The sequence below is a fragment of the Asparagus officinalis genome, chromosome 1, assembly GCF_001876935.1.
Source record: "Asparagus officinalis chromosome 1, Aspof.V1, whole genome shotgun sequence".
NCBI classification, from domain to species: Eukaryota; Viridiplantae; Streptophyta; class Magnoliopsida; order Asparagales; family Asparagaceae; genus Asparagus; species Asparagus officinalis.
The window spans coordinates 119,144,548-119,152,580 of NC_033794.1; positions in this window are offsets into that span (position 1 = coordinate 119,144,548).

Below are 8,033 nucleotides of genomic sequence, written 5' to 3' on the forward strand. Positions count from 1 at the left end.
ATCTAAAATATTTTTAACAACTACATAGATTGTCTGAATTTTTTTGCATATATAAACTATATTAACTAGGAATAGTGATGTGCACACTTAACTATAGTCTAATAATCTTAAGAACGACTTATTCTTCAATATCATCATTAATTGATGTATATGTGCATTACACTGAAAACATAATAAAAATTTAGAAAATTACAAAATAAACACCCTCAATAGTTTTAAAAAGTATAAAAAAATACCATAAAATTTATAATTTACAAATACACAAAAATATTAAATATTACATTAAAATCATAGAATTACAAAAAAATCATTAAAAATTTTCAAACTTTGGAGGGGTAATTTGCAATGTACTAAACTTTAAGGGTATTTTTTATAAATTTTAAATTTAATAGATTTTTAATTAGTTATGTTCTTTTTAAAAAAGTTATGGGTAATATTTACCATGAAAAGTTTTTTCTAAACCTATATTTTTAAAATGTGTATGATATTTTTTGTAAAATTTTAATTTTCTAGGGGTTGTTAGTAATTTTGCATATTAATTTTAGTGTCTATATGTTAGAAATTCTCATAGAGTGTTTTTTTTGTAAATTATGAATTTTAAGGATTTTTATAAATTTTTAAACTTATAGGCCTTTTCTATAGATTGTAAATTGTTTATAGACTATTAATACTTCCTATGCTTTCAATTTACTAATGAATTTGAAATTTTTAGGGTGTTTTTTTATAAATTTTGAATTTTAAAGGATTGTTTATAATTTTTAAAACTTTAAGGGTGTTTCTATAAATTATAAATTATGTAGGGGATATTTATAATTCCTATATTTTTAATGTACTGTTAGGTCAGAAATTATTAGGATTTTTGTAAAGTTTATAATTTTGATGATTTTATTTTGTAATTTGTAAAAAGTTCAGAGTGTGTATTACAAATTCCATAAATTTTTGGGGGTTGTTTGTGTTATTTGTAGGTTTTTAGTATGTTTATAAGTTTGACAATGTCAAGGTGTTTTTATAAAAATTTTAAATTTTTAGTGGTGTTTTTATAGTTTTTGAAAGTTACAAGATATTTTCTCCAAAGTTAAAAAACTTTCAGTTTCTAGTTAGCATATATTTTTTAGATTTCTCACTGAATTGAGATAAGTAAATTTTATAATTTTCAAGATGTTTTAATAAAATTTTGAATTTGTAGGGACGTTTTTGTAATTTAAAAAACTTGGAGAATATTTTTTACAAATTCGAAAAACTTTTAGGTTCTGGCTAGCATATGTTTTTTAGATTTGGTTACCAATTCAAAGAAGATAAGATAATCATTTGGTTATTCATACATGTTAAGTCTCATTATGAATATATAATTAATCATTTGGTTACCAATTCAAAGAAGATAAGATAATTAGAATAGATTATGATAATAATGTAATATTAAAAAAACCTAAGGGTAATATTGACCATAGAAAGATTTTTCTGAACTCGTACTTTTAAAGGGAGTATGATATGATTTATTTTTTTTACTTTCCTGCACTAACAACTTTCCTATATTTTTTCTTGTTCTTCCATAAAAAAACGTAGGGGAAAGGAAGAGAGAGATACATATTTTTATAACTGATCTTTAAAGGCAAATAAGGATAATAATTGTAAAAGATTAGAAATAAAGTTGAAACTCAATCTTTTTACATTTTAATTATAAAAAATAAAAAATCTAACAGGAGCCGCATGTCCACAATTCATATATTGTCATGAAACAAATTCTACGATAATATTCTAACTATGTCCATTTCTATACAAATTGGTATAAAAAAAGGGTTGAGAAAACGTGAGCCCAAAAGATAGACTCGATTAAATTGTGTCATGGATAATTTGACTATAGATAGTGTTTGAACCTTCTTAAGAAGTCAGAGAGAAATATACATTTATATCTGAGAGCAAATTGAGTTGTGTTATCTGCAAAAATATTGCTAGATCTTCTTATATGTTGAACATATATAGCTTTGAAATCTTATCACCTTCAATAAAAAAAGATCTCTTTGAGAACGGCCACGTGTCCCATCCCATCTCAACTTCCATATATTTGCTCCAACTCTAGCGATGAAAGCGTGAAGGAAGCCTGTAGGGTTCTTCTTAAAGAAACATGCCCTTTCTATGAAGGGACTTGCTCTAATGATTGTAAATTAGGATGGGCTGTGAATTATGAAGTTATAAATTGGCTAATTTGAACTTTGGTGTCACGGAGTTGTTATTTTTTAATTATTATTTAACTTCGATGTCACAAAGTTTAATTTTGACACCTCGATGCTACGTACAAATCTTCTTCTCAATTTAACCTTTATGGCACTAGAATGCAAAGTATCCAACTTAAAATGAAACTTTTGTGACGTTAAATTGTATAAATAAACTTTGTGGCATCAAAATTAACAAAAATGGTAATTTTATGTCAGCAAAGTATAAATTATCTTTATTTATCTCTCACTAAAAGTAGAGAAATGTTTAAGACCGTATTTACTTTTTTATGCTAACTCTACGAGGTACTATTATGCTCGAACTATATGGTCTTGAGTTTGTATTACCGAGGGACTATTTTTGCCTAGTTTAATGTTTGCTTTTGTTCAGATTGATGCTTGGACTAGCTTAAAATTATCTAGACCAATGTTTTTTGTTTAGCTGAATTATGATCATTCGGACTAATATCATAATCAAAATGACATTTTCAGTCTCTACCCAATTAATATCGCGTCAATGCGCGTTTGTTTGGAAGAAAATATTAAAATTTGGGCATGATTAATATTAAATCAACTCCATCCATTTAACAAAACACAATTTTAAACAGTTATAATATCAAATCAAATATGAAATTCTCCCAACAAAATATCGAATAGTACCTAAAGACAAAATATATATATAATTTTTCAAAATAAAAGATTAAAAAAATAATAGTACTAAAGCATTTATCATTCTGTCAAACATTCATGATCGGTGCCTAGTCATTTCCACGAATGAGCTGCCATATTTTAGCGAAGTTCTCATTCGTGCCGTGTAGGAAACGTTGATCAAGAATTTTATGGAGTGGGAATCCCATATTTTTTATGGATTCCTAGCTAATCCATAAAAAATTTTAAGATAATTTTATGTTGTCATGGAATCCTTTTTTTTTATTTCTATGTTTGTTTCATAACATGAAAAATAGAATCCAACTTTATAGAAACCCTCCAATTCCTATACTTTAGTTTGGTTTGGAATAAAAATAGGATTTGGTCTCATAATAATATAGGGTTTGTGAAGAAACAAAATACGAAAAAAAAGAGAGGGAGAATAGTACAAATGCGTCAGCTTTCTGCCCTAAATCCGTCCAAATCATTAGGATTTGGGTTTTTTATAAAATCAGCATATTTTTTCAACTTTATAGATTCCGAACTCTATAAATTTTTGGGGAACCCAACTCAAGAATAGGATTCATAAAGAATCATTTATTTACAATTTTGCCATTATCAGATCCAAATCCTATTCTTTTTCCATAAAAATAGTGAAACAAACAGCCCCTATGTGTATACTAAAAATCTGTGCGGATTAATATATTGCGCGATTATAGTCTTGATGCCTAGTATCTTTGAAGCTATTGCACAAACGAGCTAGTGACGCTAGAGGAGGCTTCAACAATTCGGTGGGGGAAAAGAAAAAGAAAGGTTTGTTTGAGAAAAGTGCGGTTTGCTAAAAAAAAAAAAAAAACCAAGGGAAAAGAAAAAGAAAGGTTTGTTTGAGAAAAGTGCGGTTTGCTAAAAAAAAAAAAAAAAACCAAATCACTAGCAAAGTTCGGAGAAAAAGGTTTCGACAAGATTTAACCTGGAATTAATCTAAAAATTAAGAATAGTCATGTCTAGAAATTGGATTTGGATCCTCTCCACTACAAAAAAGTAGTGGAGAGACCACTACTTTTAATCTCAAACATTGATTATTTAGTAGGCGGTTATGATACAATCTAAATCTAACACTTACCATACCCCCGTGTATTGCACTCATTCCTAATTTGCACTAAAAGAAAAAATCATAGCCATCAACTAGATAATCAATGGCTGTGATTATGTAGTGGTCCCTCCACTATTTTTTTTATAGTGGAGAGGCCATCAACTAGATAATCAATGGCTGTGATTATGTAGTGGTCCCTCCACTATTTTTTTTATAGTGGAGAGTATCCGAATCCCTAGAAATTAATCCAGATCCAGGATGGACTGTGATATTTGCACTGTAAAATTAGGATGGAGGTGGGTTTATATAGTCCCTTCTTGAGGGATTACTAAGTCCCTCCTTAAAATAATTCGAACCAAATAGAAAAAAAAAACAAACATGTAATAAAATAATAGGTCCGGACTAATTTAAAATAGTAACCGGACTATACAAACAAAAACAAAAACAAACATAGCCTAATTGTTGTATTATTACTAGGCCGATGCAGATAGGACCTAATACTATCAGAAATACTAATGATATAGTAACAGTGGCAAATATGAATGTTGCCGTGTTTTGCACAAGGCTGTCATAATTTTTATTTATTAAAGAAGACTACCTTGCTCTTTTTCACTAAATTACCACGCCTACAAACGATTAAATTAAGTTGTCGTGTATGTGACACGTACGGATAATTCTAAACCAAAGCACTTTATAGCTAATCTTTATTACTATGGTGACCTTTTGGATAATCAAATATAAATAACAATAGTTTAGATCTTTTATCTAAGACGTTAATGTTATTAGCGACAAGTTTCATAGGTCAAAACAATTTGATGTAGATTCCATCAAAAAAATAAAAAAAGAAAAACAAAAAGAAAAAGAAAAAAGTATAGTTTTTGGTAGTTTTGAAAGTAATTGTAATTTTCTAATACATTATTTTATTGCAGTTTCATCAAATTTTATCCTTAAAATGATAATAATAATATAGTTATAGTTATTATTATTGGGCCCTTTCGATAGAAAATGACTATGAGTACGAGCCCATTTTCTCGCGGGCCTATTTAAATCATCTCACTAACTCTATTAAGAACGTAATGAAGCCCATAAACAAGAGAGCCTCTTATGTCCATCACGTAGATGAGGAGAAAACATCCTCCAGCATCAACAATTCTCGCAATAGCGCAGTATCAGCCACATATAATTTGGACCATTAATATTTAAAAGTTATAACTGTAAGTTTCTAATATTACTTCCGTTATCAACTTAAACATTTTTTTACAAATTTTTATTAATTTTTGATGGCGTGACATTACTATGTTAGCAAAAAAATTAGTGAAACTCCAAAGTTAAATGCAAACTTGTAATTTCACCAATTTTTTTGTTGTAATACTGAACCTGTAGCAGAGACATGGTAGTGCCATGTCATCCCCAAGTTAGCAAAATTTAACGAATCATTAGAAAAAAAGACATAGGCTAATAACAGAGACAGTGGCGTAGCCAGCATTTAAACAACTTTTTTTGGGGGGGGCCATAAAACCGCATGTATAGAATTTGCATTGACTACAAAGAAAATCTCAATTAAAACCTTAATCCTAAAATTGTGCGCATTGCTCTTTAACAGAAACAAAATCATCAAGTAGTGAATCTAAATCAAAGGTTTTTATATTATTTCTCTGTATAAAAATAAGTAAACTTTCAACAAGAAAGTCATCATTCATCCTGTTACACAACTTAGTCTTTACAAGTTTCATAGCTGAAAATGCTCATTAGGTAGTTGCAGTAGAAACAGTCAAGCGAGTTAATCTATCAATAAGAGGATAAGCCTTAAACTTCTCTATCTCTGCTAAACTCTGACATAAATGATAATCTCTCCAATTATGTATGTTTCAACACATCAATATAAAAGTGTTGCAACTAAAATTTCAAAGTAATCTTCTATTGCTATGTAAAATTATAGGGATAGAACTTTCAGCAATAGTATAAAATCCTCAGTATCAAAAGAATTGTATCCATCCTTCAAACTCAAAGCTGCACTATGTTTCAAGAGCTCAATCACTCGCTCGTTGAACCTTGTATTTAGCACTTGCAAATGAAAGTCAATAGCGGCGTTAAATATATCAAAGTGGTAATGATGTTTAGCGGTGATATGATCTAGTTTGCGACGACTTCAACCTTTAAGATATGGACCATCCAAATCTTAGACAACAATCTCATGATTATAGCAAAAAGTCATCACATTCTCAAGGAGAGAATCTCATCCATCATCTCTCATGGTTTGAATCCGTGACATTTTACTTGACACAAAACATATCACATTCATGATATCTTAAGATTTTTGCTGCAATGTTTGGTAAAAAACATTAGTAATGCCCATGATTTTAGATGAGATATAAAAATAAATTAAAATGATCTAATCTTTTTTAAAGCTACACTGACATCTCCTCTTATTTATTAGTGAGCACTGTCATTTTTAATATTTTTAAAACAACAAAAGTTGCATTGTTCTCCTTAATATGGGCAAGATCAAAAAATTTCTATTTTACACAAGCTACATCATCAACAAAACGAATCACAAGAGCCATTTGTTCTCTCTTAGCCACATCTCTTGATTTATTGACAATAATGCAAAACTCAAATTCTCCAATTTCTACATGAATGAATTTTCAAACTTTATTTGCGCAAACGTGCAATATCTCCTTTTGAATTACATGAAAAGTATACTTTGTATTAAATGGAGCATTTTCTAAAACAACACTAGCCATATTCAGATTATGTAATGTTGTGCATTTGAGCCCTCAAGAAAAGTGGCTCGGTTGCTTGAATAAATGCTATCATCATGACTTCTTAAAGGACACCCTTACAACTAAAGTCAACGAATAACACCAAGCAATGTTTAGACTCGAAGTCTATTATTTGTTTAATCGATTACCTCTCCATCACTTTATCAACATGACTGGATTGATTCATCAAGGCTACACAATATTTTATAGCATTATTATGCGAAGAACATGGATCTTCTCTCATATATTTGAGAAAAACACATCTTTTGCCACTCTTGACTTTTGGTTTTCATTTATGAACCCAACAGTTGTAAATGCAACCCATACACTTTGCATAGTCAGGTCTCTGGGTAAAAAGATGACAATGAAGATAAAATACCACATCTTTTTTAGGAGAATACTCAAACTAAGGAAATTCAAAATACCAAAAAAACTTAAAATCGACATGTTTCTAATCCAACCAGTGGAAAACTATTGAGCTTGGGTTGGTAAGCACCGATTCTCAAATAATTTGTCATTGTCTCATCATGTTTATTGACTGAATATTCTCGCAAATTAAGGTTGGCATAATCTCAGATCACATTCTATGAAAACAAAAATTAGGATTCTCGACTCTTGGCGATTGGGGGAAGATTCATAATTTCAACTAGAGAAAATTCTAAATTTGAAGGTAAGTTAATCCCTATACTAATATTATCTTCTCATTTGATTCATTTTTTCTAAAATATTAATCAAGTTTTTTTGGTTTGCCAAACATATCAACTGCCAACATATTAGAAAATAACACATGGATATAATCAATATAACTATTTACATCTAGGATTTACAATATAAATTAATAAATATAATTAAATAAATAAAGCATATAGGAATACAAATAAACAATTAAAAATAATATATATTGCCCATGTCAAGGAAACAAACAAAGTTAGAAGATCACAGTCTAGCAAGCAGATATTATCAAAATTGAAATGTAGAGTTGTTCCTGAAGACTCTCTTGCATTCGAATGTTGGTTAGATCTCTACAATATCTCATATATTGTCAATAGAAACATGAAAGGGGGGAAACTTTGTGAAAGAACCCTTTCTCTAATTTCTCCATGCATTTATATGGTATTAGTGTCTTTAACTGACGTCAAAAGAAACTCTATCCCCAAATCTCTCAGATCACCCAATGACAACTACGTCCACAAGCTCGACTGAAATAACATGTTGTTCCTATAATCTCTCTTGTATTGAAATATTAGTTGTATCTCCACAGTATCTCATCTGTTGTATTCGATACATCTTATCCTCTTCTATAACTAGAAACACCAAAAA